The sequence below is a fragment of the Zonotrichia leucophrys genome, chromosome 4 (assembly GCF_028769735.1).
Source record: "Zonotrichia leucophrys gambelii isolate GWCS_2022_RI chromosome 4, RI_Zleu_2.0, whole genome shotgun sequence".
NCBI lineage: Eukaryota > Metazoa > Chordata > Aves > Passeriformes > Passerellidae > Zonotrichia > Zonotrichia leucophrys.
Genome location: NC_088173.1, coordinates 15587089 through 15601344, shown reverse-complemented (window position 1 = coordinate 15601344; position 14256 = coordinate 15587089).

Here is a 14256-nt window from a genome sequence, read left to right as displayed (position 1 = left end):
AGTGTGCTTTCAGCAGTCAGAACCATGGCTGAACTATTCAGGCTCTATGGCTTACAACTGGTCACTTCAGTTTGCAGGCATTTGGTATCATTTCAGAATGACCAAAACTTTTGAAAAAAGAGACTAATGAAAAGGGAAAAATTAAAAAAAATTAAGAAAAGGCAATACTATTTTTAAAAAATCAAACACTTAGGTTTACATGGGAATATTCTGCTTAAAGATCTTTGTTGTTTATACAGGCAACACAAAGATAACTGGCACCAAAGGGTCACAGAAAGCTCAGTTAAGATTCTGGAAAGCTATAATTTTATTTTTTTCCTATTCTCATACTTTCCCCCACAGCCTGTGAGAAACTAGACTCAGTGGACTAGTGAGATTAGACTAAGTGGAGCTGTGCTTTCACATCATAAATATTTTTGTTATGTTTCTACCACTACCCATTCCCAAATCTTTGTGGGAGGAAATGCCTATGAGATAAAAAAAAGTATTCCTGCATAGCAAGTAATAAGTGAACACAGTAAAACTGCAAAACTCTTAAAAATGGATAATTAATGACATTCAGCAATTTTTTCTATGATTGCTAACATTTTTTTCTCCTTCTTTGAATTCAAATTTCTGAAGCACAAATTAAATAATCCCCTAATGTTGACAGGCTGATGGAGAGGAGCACTAGACATGGAAGAAGTGGAAATTATACCTATTTCAAGCTAGAAAACAGAATTTTTATATTTCAATGAGTTTTGTCTCTTTGTTAGAAAAAATGTTTGTTATTATCCTCTGGGTGGTATTTCTGTAGCTTTTGTTTTGATATTAAAGTTATTAAACTTGCCTCTTCTATTCTCATTACCAGAATAGTTTATGGGTAAATCCACTTAAGGAACCTATTGTGCTTTCTGATCAAAGTGGAAAATGAACCCAGGTTATAATAAGCAATTTAATTTTTAATGAGCTGATTGAGACCCAAGGTCATAACATAGGACACAAACCAACCAACCAAAAAATCCCAAAGAACAACAAAATTTCCAGCACAGAACACTAATGATAGCACGCTACACATGACCTGGGCAAAATAATATTTGGCAGACCACATCTAAGAACTATCCCACTTGTATTTTTTATTTTCTTCCAGAACCTTGACTAAGTCTAAGTAAGGTGTAGCATATTAAATAATACAGAAGCACATAAAAATGCATGAGACTTGTTTTCTGAAAAGAACTTAGCAAGGATGTTTATTGAATGCAAATTTCCCAAGCTCAAGTTTAAATGCTACAGCTACAAGCTGAACATTTAACCCTCTAATATATTTTCAAACACCTTAGAAGGTAGTTAACTACTGTCTTGGAGCATAATTCTGCCAGAATGCTACATGTAACTTCCACTGATGTTCTTGGGATTTGGCCTTTCAGTCTTCAGAAATAATAAATCACAGGTAAGGAGAATCTTTACCCAAACATGGTGTCCTTGCTTTCTTTGCAGCTTATAAATTAAGTAATGAAATTTTATTATTTTTTAATACAGCCTTGTTTAAGATTTTACTTGGCATATTCTTTGACTTTTTTTCTGGTAAACGTTCTAACAGTTTTCTTTTTCTCTAGCAGTAGAAATATTTATTCCATTAAGCCCTCTAGTAAGCTCTTTATGTCCAAGACACACATCATTTTACCCTGACAAAACTGCTCTCTGTATTGCAGGTAATGTCCTTATGAAACACACTCGGTCTCATTAAAGGAATATAAAATTTAAAATTAAATTAGATATACCTTTACACCTAGCAGAATATAAGCAATAGAGAAGATGCTAATGAGTTTTGCAGGTTCCACAGGTAGTCCATGGATCAAGTCCAGCCCACAGGATGCTTTCATCTGCTTTACTACCTTTTCTCCAGGGAAGAGAACCAACTATTTGAGCAGCTAATTGCTGCTGGTCCAGCCAAGCACTTCATCCTGGTACTGTCACTGCCTCTACTTTCCTAGTGGGAAGGGAGAGGAAAGAAAGAAAGAAGGTGGAAAAAACTGCCCTCATCAAAAGAGAAGGAGAAAATGTACCCCTGCAGAGCTCCAAAATAATTATTTCTAAATGGCATTAGCATAAAACCCAGAAACAGGCACATGCCCATGTTGGTATCATCTGGCAGAGCCATGAACTGCAACTTCAATGAAAGTCAAAGAGTCTAAAGGAAGAAGTGAGGACCAGCTCCTGCGGCTCTTGTGGAGACAGTGACCCTGTATGGAAAGTTAACTCACTTCCTCAAAACTAAGTTTTTCTTAGTAAAATGTCCCTCCCTTCCTTTCTCTCCATTACTAACAATATATGCCAACCCAGTTCAATCAAGAGTTGGACAATAGAATAAACATAAGAATTTGCTGTCTGGTAAAGTATTACTGAGGAGGTATTCCTCCATCTTCAGGTAAAGATTGGAGCAGGAGAGGAGGACACCAGTCCTAAGGGATCAAGAGGCTCCCTATGAAGTACAGAGCAAAATCTGAGAACCGCTAACATACAGGCTCAGTTATTTAAATACATAATAATACACAAATCAATTATATGAATGTCATCTTATGTACCATTGGTATATTATGTTACACATTTCAGGTGTGCTGCAGAAGTGAAATCCCTCTTGTTAGCTATGCAGGAGCTAGGCAAGGTCTTATTTCTCCTAGTAATAAGAACAGCTTATTCTTATTTATTCTGAAATGCGTTACAAGCATTTATTCTGAAATGCATCAAAGGATGTTTTGCTTTTTCTTTGCCTGGTGTTTTTCTTTCCATTTCATTTCAAAAAACCTTACCAGTCAGTGCCCCTGAGATTTTGTCCACACAATTTATTATTTCTGCTAAAAGTGAAAAAGAAGAAAAATAAGTAAGTGGAGGAGAAGAAGAGAGGGTAAAAGAGGAAGAGAAAAGGAAAGAAGAAAAAAGGAAGGGAGATTGATTCTCAGTGAGGATGTTCTGTTTGCAGAAAAACTCTAAAAGAATGAGGAGGGGGAACAGAAATGATAAAAATTATAAGGAGTAAGTGAAGACTGATAACTCAGTGTCTGGAGATGGCACCAAATTAACCTAAGTGTTTAATTTGTTGTTTTAATAGAAAGATGTTGTATAAAAAGATTATAGGGCATCATTTTAGATATGGTGTACATATGCTTATTATCCATTACTTCCACAGTGCAAGTTCCTCTACCATATTTTATCTGCATATTATTATCACAGTGTGTTACTCTACTGCCCCGGGAAGGGACACCATCAGTAACTCACCAGCAACAGAGTAACAGGATTGGAAGGCAGCTTCAATCTTCTGAAGATGCACAGAGACGGACACATTGCTTCACACCTTTTTGGGAAAAATGATGGAGACCAGACAACTCTGATATAAAACATAAATGCATTTGCACTTGCCAAACTCATGTTAGAAAATCTTTGCAATAGCTCTCCACTTGCTTAAAAAATACTGTCAGAAAATCATTATTAATCACTTAGTTTTGTACTGTTTAATATACCATTCAACATATATGAATGATACATAATTTTTATTTAAGTTGTGCCAGATATGCACTGATTATTTTGTTTAAATGTTTCATTCTGAATTAGAATTACATTTTGCTTTATTTTTGGGAACTTCAAAAGATGAACCTTCATTATGTTTTTGTTTAGATAGCTGTGGTAAAAAACCCAGACTATTTCCTCAAACTAAAACTCTAAAAACCAATACACTGCTTGCTGTTATTTTCCTCTTCAATTCCTCTAACTTATCCTGAGCTCTTGTCAATTTTCAGAAGCTATACCTCTGTCTTCAAGTGTTGTTGTGGATTTTTGGATTGTCAGCTGAAAAAACAAACAACAAACCAGCAGTTGCAGGTAATAAGATTTGATAGTAGCACAAATTACATATAGGACAGATGCCCAAGACTGTGTTGGCCATGATGGAAGTAGGTGTTCATTAACACAGAATGTAGGGACAAAATGGTATAAACACACTTTAAATTAACATAAAACCAACATCATTCCTGAAAGCACTCTGGAGTAACATTGAATCTAGAGAAATCAATACCATTTACTACAGAAAAGATGTTTAAAACCCAATCTGTATTTGTCAATATCAACCAGCTCAATGCAGTTTCTGTAGTTGTAGTATATATTTCTTGCATAGGTAGGAGAGTGACAGCACACATATCTTTTCACCTGTTACAAGATGTAACCTCAACAAACTTAATGCAATACTTTGGTAGAAAAAGTGTAGAGCAAAAATATCCTTAGTCACAGTTGTGAGAATGACAGAAATTTGTCATAGACTGAAATTTGTAGTCTCCTGTGTTCAAAATGCCAAGACAACCTGTCAAATTTTTCAATCAAAAACCTTCTTTCTTTTACAAAGTCTTGACATTGAACCAGAACACTCAGTGACTTTGTACAATACATGTTTGGAAAAGGCATGATGACAAATTACTTTTGAAAAAGCAACACAAACATCACATGGTCTTCCCACCTCAACTGAAAGCAGGAGGCAATTTCATGGCAATTCAAAGACACCAGCAGTATCTATTACAAACTATCATGATGCAAACTGTGACAATTATTGTGGCATTTCTTTTCTCCAATGCTAGGAAAATACCTAAAATGATGGAATCAAATTCTGTTTTTTGCAGTCTGTCTTTCCCAAACTTGCATGTAAAGTTATTTAGAAAGTAGCATCACACACACAATCCTTTTCAAGTAGCATCAGTTCAAATTACTGCCTTCGCTTGCTGACCACTGACCTAGCTAAACATTTTGAGAATGCGAATTATAGGGGACTCTTGAAGCTTTAGCAGACCCATGAATGCCTTACAAATTTTATTTCTGACATATCTAAGTCTCAGTAATTTAGATGGTGGTTAGATAGGTAGAAAACTGAAAGATATCTTTAATATCATAAAGAGTTTCTGTACTCTTTTACACCTTCTCTCTATTGTGCAGATGGATGCACTTTGTGCCACTGGCAGAGATATATTTATTCAGTTTCTTACTGATGCAAGTTGTTCAGTCTGCAGACACGTGTGGCTGATTTCTTCATTAGGGAGCTTCTTTTTGCTGATGACTGTGAATTGGTAGCTCACTCAGTCAATATCATTCAATTTACTATTGATGACTTTCCTTGGGCACACTATCCCTCTATTCTTCTGTGAAGGTAAGACAATGGACACACCAAACCAACCAACACAGCGACACGAGCACGTGCACTCACATTTTTGCACTTAGGGACATTTTCTCAAGCCTACAGTATGCTTTTTTATTTTGTCATTGTTCAGATAAAGACACACTGTGAAAATGCTGCCACATTGCATAAATCCTGCTTTGAAATATTAGAATATAAACCATGTAGCTTCAGTGCCAGCCCCCAGAGGTGCACTGAGCACTTTCTCTCAGAACACTGCAATGTGCTCATGAGACACAGGTCATTCTCCCCGTACGGGAAATTCAGTTGCATAGGCAATGCTCCTAACTATACTTGGAAAATGGAATGCTACATCTTCCTAACAGGACAATCCCTTAATAATAACAAATGTTATTATTTATACTCATGTCCTGATCCCAAAAACGTGGCTGTAACAATGATTAGACAATATGGTCCAATTCACAGATAGCTACGATTATCTTTGGGTGCCTTCTGCCAAAATAGTCAAGGCACACTGCCTTATCCATTGCAACACGATACAGGTGTACTGTACAAATCTGAGCATAAGAGAGTTTACAGCATAGCAGACTCAGTATTTGTGGCTAATTCTGTTTAACTTATAATGCCTTTCTAAAGTTTCATGACGAAATTTTGCAGCAGAGTGCCACAGGCTTCCCTGTTCCTCAAATGGAAATGAATGAACTTTTCTGCATTCACCAGGCTGACCAGAGCAAGAAAAGATATTGGTGGGCTTTCAGTTAGCCTTGTATAAAGACAAGTAATCCTTCCAAAGGAGAAGAGCTGCACAGAAATTTGGACTGTCCTCTCTCCTGTGATATCTATGTGACTTACAGACTGGGTAATGGGGTTTCTTTTGGAACAGCTGGCATAACCCAAGGGCTCCTAGTCATCATGAGCCAAATGCTCAATCATATGTGAAAGAAGCTTAAAATCATACAAAACACAATACAACATTCAGTACTTTTCTTGCAGCTTTTTTCTTTCCACATCTCAACCCCTAAGTAATAAACCTTTCTGCTAAAGACAACAGAGCTAATGAGCTTTGCTACACCATATGTCCATCAGCCAGGCCTCCTGTGTCTCCTGGTATTAGCGACTACAAAGTAGGACCACTACAAACTTTTAAAAGGTTAAAGATTCCATTTGCTCTGGATTAACTTGGCTAAAATCCACACACATTCTTCTGAGTGAAAAAACTTCTACAGCCTAAATGAGTGAAGTCACTGTTTTCTAAGATTAGACCACTGATACCTCCTAAAAATAATTTTTATCCAAGTTCATTTCCTAACTCTTTTCTGAGTGATACAATAACATTGATGTTTAATGGCTCTTCTTTGTTTGTTTGTTTGTTTGTTTGTTTGTTTTAAATAAGTTCCCTTTTATTGTATGAATTTTTACATCAACTTAGTGAATGACTGAAAACCTAAATTTTTCTTTCAAGGAATCAGTTTGTGTGGCAGCACTTTAAATTATAATTTGACCCATTATTTTCAGTGGAATGAGGCCACTTAAGAAAGCAGTATTCCTTTACATGGAAATTTCAGGTGCCTGAAAATTCCTGAACACAGACATAGGTACGTTGAGATTCTGAACATACAACTGCTCCATTTAGTATTGTCTATCTCATCCATGCCTATTTATTCAGACTTTCAGATCCAATACTTGCTGCATACTTCTTAAGAGTCATCATATTGCCTTTGAATACTGTTTTGCAGTAATATTTTACACTACATTAAATAAAATACAATAAGCAACAGAATTTATATCTTCTACAGCTTTCAGATCTAAGAGAGACTGGGGTTTGCACTTCACAAATAGTCAATACAAGCATCTGAGGAGCATGTAAGGAGCAGGGCTTTCTTCTGCAGAACTGAAGCATTATTCATGAAAAACCATGCAGGAAATCAATAGAAAATCCAGAAACAGAATTATTACCTGCTAGTTTCATATCAGCAAGAAAAACATTCCATCCCAAAAGGTAGGGGGTTTTCCCCCTTTAACTTTATTGAAGACAGCTTCTGTGCATCAGAACATGCAATAAACACTTCTTTCTGAAGGACTCTCAGTCAGATTCTCTGATGACTTTTGAAATTTAGTTTAAATTAATGACTGTCTAAATCTTTGTGAGACTCTGTTTTCAAAGGGTAAGAAGGTATAACTGAGTAAAGAAAACTCAGGTTCAATAGGTAGTGTTTGAGAACACTATTCTATTTTTGACAGGTTCTATTTTTGCCTATAGACTGTGACAGTGTTCACAGAGGTCTTGGAAGAGGGAAGAAACGAGGATCTGACTCCATGTTTCAGAAGGCTTGATTTATTATTTTATGATATATATTAAATTAAAACTATACTAAAAGAATAGAGGAAAAGGTTTCATCAGAAGGCTAGCTAAGAACAGAATAGAAAAGAATGATAAAGGTTTGTGGCTGGGATCTCTGTCTGAGACAGCTGGGCTGTGATTGTCCATTAATTACAAACATCCAACATGGGCCAATCAAAGATCCACCTGTTGCGTTCCACAGCAGCAGATAACCATTGCTTACATTTTGTTCCTGAGGCCTCTCAGCTTCTCAGGAGGAAAAATCCCAAGGAAAGGATTTTTCATAAAAGATGTCTGTGACAAAAGACATTCAAAGAAAAGCCTCTTTCTGATTCTTTGAAGTTTTCCAGTAAGGAAGGAAGGAAATGAAACTGTCAGTGCAAGTAGTTTTCAAGCAGAGACTTAGGGGAAAAAACAAACAAACAAACCAGCAAACCAATCCCACCATATTAAAAGAAAGCATTAAAAAAATCCTATTAAAACAGAAAACTCAATTTAATAAAAACTTTCTTATAATCTGCAGAGTGATAACATCAGAAAGCAGACAAGAAACAAGAAAGAAAGAAACATACTCCTTCACATTGTTTTGCAAATATCTAAACAGAACAGGAACAGAAAGTCAAGAGGAACAGGAAAGAACAGAACAGGAAGTCAGTCAACAAATATTTGACCCAAAAGTTATTTGCTTCTAAAACACAAACAAATATAGTAAGTGCTGCAACTTGACAACCTTTTGAATCTAAGTATGTTTGTAAATTTTTCTGATTTTTTTTCCTCAAAAGTTACTGTATAAACTCTTCAATATTCTGTATGCACTGCAAAATTTAAACCATCAAAATGTCTTTTTTCATTTTTTTCCTATTTTAATAAAACTGTTTAAAATGATCATTTTTTCTTATAGTCATTAAGAAAAAAACCAATGGCTTACCAAAAAAACAGAAGTTAAAAAATAAGGTATTAATTGAATTTTAATAAAAAATATTTTTCCTAACGATTTCACAAGCAGATCTGTACTTCACCTGCAGGAGGAGTAAAAAGTAGAGAAAGCAGATTGAAGTGTTTTAACACCTGTAAGTACTGGTTTTAAATCATCGTTTTTTTCTCCTCAATATATAATAGATTGTGTAATATTTCCTTTCCTGTGAAAGAAGAAAGAAATACTCTAAAAAACATAAATTCCAGTGGGAAGATAAAGAAATCTTTCCCAGAAATCCTAAGCATGATTTCTGAATTCTTAAATGTTCTTATGGTTCCAAATGTTCTTAATTTCTTGATTCTTTGATATTTTTGTAAGTGCTACAAAATTGTATCTATGATTTTGTTTAAAAGTAAATTAAAAAGGTTTTAGTCAATACCACTTTATCTATTGATTTTGATTTTGATATGACTTTGCCCTTTAGTCACTTTTAAAATGGAAAACGCAATATGTTAAGTATATACAATTGTTTTGACATAAAGATAAATTATCTTATTTCTGTAATCTATCTCAGCCTTGGACAGACACAGGGAAATTCCTGGGAGGCAGACAGTGGGTCTGTGAGGCAACACACAGCATTCTCAAAGTCAGAACACAAATAACCTTGATACAAGGAACAGTAATGGTCTCTGCCAATTTGTTGAATTGCATCTCTTTGCAACTCACATAACTTCACTGGCCTGGGTTAAGCCTGAAGTGGCTCTTCCCTCAAATTCTCATTTCTTTACTACACTCAAGCAGTGATAGCTTTGTCTCTTTACAAAAAAAAACCAGAGCTGGGTATCAATATATAGATTTAACATGAACCTCTTTTTTCAGTATCTTGGAGGTGTTAAAAATGTATTTTGAATTGGTAAATAGACAGGATCAATCAACATGTGACAGGTTTTGAAAGGATTCACACTTCTTTATTATCTTCTTGAAAAAAAACCAAAAGGAAGAGTAAAGAAAGAAGAGCATATGAAATATGAGGAAAAGCAGTTAGTTGAAGGACCAGTGTGTAGGGGGACAATGACCAACTACTACTGAATGTTGTAGCTTGAAAATAACTATCTAATTTAAAGCAGATCACAATCCAAAAAAATAATTGCTAAGTGAGATTGTTTCATTATACTCTGCACAATCATTGGCTATATTAGATTGTTTTCAGCATTTGTTTTTTAATACATTTAAGAATTAGCTGAACAATAAGCAATACAGCACTCGGCACTCCAATTCTCCCATTGTCTCAGAGCACATCTAAGCTTTTCAAATTTAATTTTTTGTTCCTCTTGTTCATGACAGATTTTTTCAGACTTCGACACAGTGGAAAGGTGGAAAGGACAGAAGGGGATAAAAGCAATTAACTTACTGAAATAAAATAATCAACTGTACCAAGCAGTAAGGGATTTCTTGTACAGCTGTGGCATTAGCAGTACCCGAGTGAGGAACTTCTAAGCTATCTGTTGCCACTCTGCCAAAACAGAGATATAATTAAAGATGTTTCCCAGATGCTTCACGCTCCGTGGATGCAAAGCAGTCGTATGGAACAGCGTAGAGCAACCAGGACAGACACATGAAAAGAGATCTCTCAGAGTTTGTATACAAACTCCTGATCTGATAGTGATACCACGTGTACAACTACAGCCATTGTAATTAGTCCTAAATCTGAACCAGCTCTTTTATTTCCATTACTACCATGATTTCTCCATAATATTTCTCATTGCACTATATATAGGAATTACCACAGAGCCTGATCTGTGAACAATGCAAATCAACAGAAGTACCAGGATCAAAACCTTTGACTAGTTTGATCTCAACAGCTGGTAGGAACATTTATAGGGGAAAAGTCTAACAACGCTGTGGAAGCCATGCACATGACACTTCTGCAATTTAAATATTACATGTTTGTCTAGTGGCTTTTGCAGTGACACTGGAAAATGGAATTTGGATTTAGAGACCTGGAGTATTTATTTTCATGTTAAAACACTTTTATCAATTATAACTGTTTATAGTAGCAATAAAATGGCATTGGATCCTTTCAAAAGCTTAGGTGAATCTTAATTAATTTTCTGTTTTCATTTGAAGTTCTTTGCAAGACAAAAAAAGGCTAAAAATTGCACAAACTATAAATATGCATAAACATTTCTGCAGATATAAAAATATAAACATACATTTTAGACCTTAAATATGCCTCACACTTATATCTTATTACATTAGTACAATTATTCCAGCAGAAAAATGCTAGTATGTAGCTAGAACATGTAATTTGTATAAACAAGTTTTGAACTGCAAAAGGCAGTACAAGTAATTATACATAAATAATATACATAAATACTGTCATTTTCTTGCACTTTTCTGTGAAGACAGAAAATTATCATCTGCATCTAAAATAATACATTTGAAGCATTTTACTCATTAAATTTAATATATTCTATTTTATACTTTATGTTCCTTGATTGTAAGGAATATATCAAGTCCTAACAGTTTTTTGAGGTCTACAAGGCATAATCATTAAGTATGGAAAATGTTATATTGGTATTTTCTAAAAATAACATAATTACTAGCAGAATTTCTGCTTTTCTCTAAGATATACTAAAATGTTTTTTAGTCGTTATTTTTCTGTATATCAAACACTATCTGTATATCAAACACTATCCTACAGATGGAGAACAGTTACATGAAAAAATTTTGTGCACAGGACTGTAAAGAGAATGATGAAGAGGAGATGAAACAGAAATTATGTCTATCCCACAAATAAGGAAAATACATGGTATCACTGACTTGCAGATGCCATTCCCTACAGACTTCCCTTAAATTCCATTTGCCGTAGAAAATATCACAAAAGGTTTTTACACTACAGTCAGATATTTTTCTCTTTTGTCTTTTTAAAGTCTTCCAAAAAGTCAGTTCATATGATCTATGGACAAATATGAAAGGATTCGATTTGTACACAATCTGTCAAGGTACCTCACAAATTTTTGAATAATGATTCTATACAGAAAATATTAGTTCTGAATGCAACTAGAGATCAATTTACCACAATCTTACTCTTCATTCTATAAAAAACGCCAAAGTGAAGCTGAGTTAATGAAGTGAGTAGAATTTGAAATAAAAGTTCATCTGATGTCTCCTGGAAAAGTCATATTACAAAGGATGCTCCCCAGCCAGATACTCCTCCTTCCCTCAGTCAAAGGGAAGTCTAGAAAGTTATTGAATTTTTGTTAAGAATACTTAAGTACTATAAATCAATGAATAAAGATACTGATCCATATGTTATAAGCCATAAATATACTATTTTCCTCTGTCATTGACAGATACAATCTTTCTTTTGTATAATTCAATCCTTCTTCCATAGAAAGGAGCATAATTTCTGGCAGGTTAAAATGTAAGATGTAAATTAGGAGAAGTCCACAGCAGACCATGAAAAAAACATATAACTAAGGACATAAACAATTCTTGAAAGTGTAAATAAAAGACAAAGGAAAGTTAAGAAAGGACTGGTGGAATGGCTGCATTTTAAAATACAATATGGGAAAAAAACAAGTAAAGACTTTCTTTATTAAATTCACTTTTATCCAGAGAATGGAATAAATCATGTCCAAATCTTCTAAACATTAGCAAGAAGAAAATACTGGAACAAGCAGATAAATGGAGAGCTGTACTTCATTAGGTCTAGGTCCAGTTATTCACAAATTCTGCTGGAGCCTTGGAGTCATCTGGCTGAACTGTGAGTTCTAATGCAGTAGTTAAGAGAAAATGAAAAAGGCTTCAGGGTAGCAAATCTACTTATCCTAGGCTAGCTATGACCCTAAAATCATGAATAACAGCAGTCAAAAATGATTGCTTTTTTAAGAGGGTATGATAGAGGAAAACATTAAAAACCAATTAGTAATTTCTGCCTAATTTATACACTGAAAGTATAGAAGGAATACCTTCCACTAAGGAGGGCTAAAATATATATTTGGACGTTATATGGGGTAAAAATTATATTAAAATGTAATAATATTTTTTTTGTTTTAAAATGTTTTTGACAGTACAATCTGGGACTTCCCATGAAAGTGGAAGAGTTTTGTCATTGATTATGCCATGGTTAATTGGAAAGAGACAAAACACAGAAATTTAGAAAATGCAGGACAAAGATACCTTGATGACAGTAATAAAGAAATAAAAACAAGGCAAAGCAAACCATGATTTTACATATGGCTGTTGGGCATCCTTGACTGTTCATTAGTGAGGGTGAGGCATCAGCAGAAAAAAACCCATCCATTATGGGGAACTTCACAACTATCCAGCATGATATTTCTTGCTGATGGAAAAGGAGAGTGAAAAAAAATCTTATGAGGATGATCTGATCTAATACTGTATATTTTACTTTCACATTATTCAAAGGGAAATATAATTGTCTAATACAAGCCCTTGCTCTAAAATTTAAAAATGCAATAACTACCTCTGAATTTAAAACTTTAACATATCTATAAAATAATTTAATATCTATTCTAATGCAATGTTAGAATATTTAGTACCTATTTTAATTTAATATTAGAATATATGGACATAACTGTGACCAGTTTTATACATGTGTAAGGTTTAAGAATCTTCTAAAATCTTTAAAAAATATTTAAGGGAACATTAGAAGGTGAAAGGGGAGCATGAGGAGAAAACACTAGTTTTAGACATATCAGTACAAGAAAAGCGTGTTACATGCAAATTTGGTGCTAAATAATGTGAGTTAGGATGTTGCTCCACAAACCTGACTCATACAGACTTATTTTAAAGCAATAAAATTGTTTATTTAAAAATTACATGGAACAGAGATTCAAGGACAGAAAGAATCAGACATATCATAGGCCCTTGTATTTGCCTCAGACTTAAATCTAAATGTTTTATTTGGTTAAAGCAGCAAAGTCTTCACCTAATTAAAAGACAGATTCAGAGTTTCTTTGAATTCTGAAGGGGTGACGAATTTATCATTGTTTCTCACAGCTTGTTCTATAGTTGATCTCATAATGAAAAATACCTACTGTATTTACACTGTAAGGAATTTAGTGGCAGTCTTCAGAAAGGCCATAAAATGTCTCTCCACTAGAATGAAAATTAGAAATTTTCTCGAGTTTCCAAGCACAGGGCTTTTTTTCTATAAGTTTTATACTTTTTGGCTTAATTTTAGTCTCTGAGCATAAAGAGGTGATACAATATTCTTTTATCACTTCGATCTATACTATACATGTGAACAATTTAATCTCTCTTCTCCTAACCACTACTTATTTCTACATATAACAAATAAAGAGAAAAACCCTTTTAAATGCAATGTGGTGTTGTGTGTATGCGTGATAGTGACTTATCTATTTTATGACCTTTTAATTATTTTGAAAATAAATATTTTCAAGGATACAATCCCAGTTTTGAAAGTGTTGCTTATATATCTGATTTCTAAGCATACAACTACTGAGGTAGATATACAAAAGCACTTACTTTTATCAGACAAACTTTAACATTCTCAAAGAAAGAATTCACATTTGTTTGACAAGACTTTATCTTCCAAAAACCTTCTGCTTTGAATTCTAGTAGTAATGCTCTGCATTCAAAGCTTTTGAACTGTTATGTATAGAAACCCACCTCACCATTCTATTAACTTCTCTTTTACAACACAGGTCACGTTGCTTGGGTTTCTTTCCTTTTTTTTTTTTTTAAGCTTTAATATTACATTCACTGCTTCCAGGAGTTTCTAGAGTATTCCAAGATTCCCCTAAAATGAATACCGTATATGTCTGCTTCTGAATTTAGTTCATCTGAATCAGCTGCTTT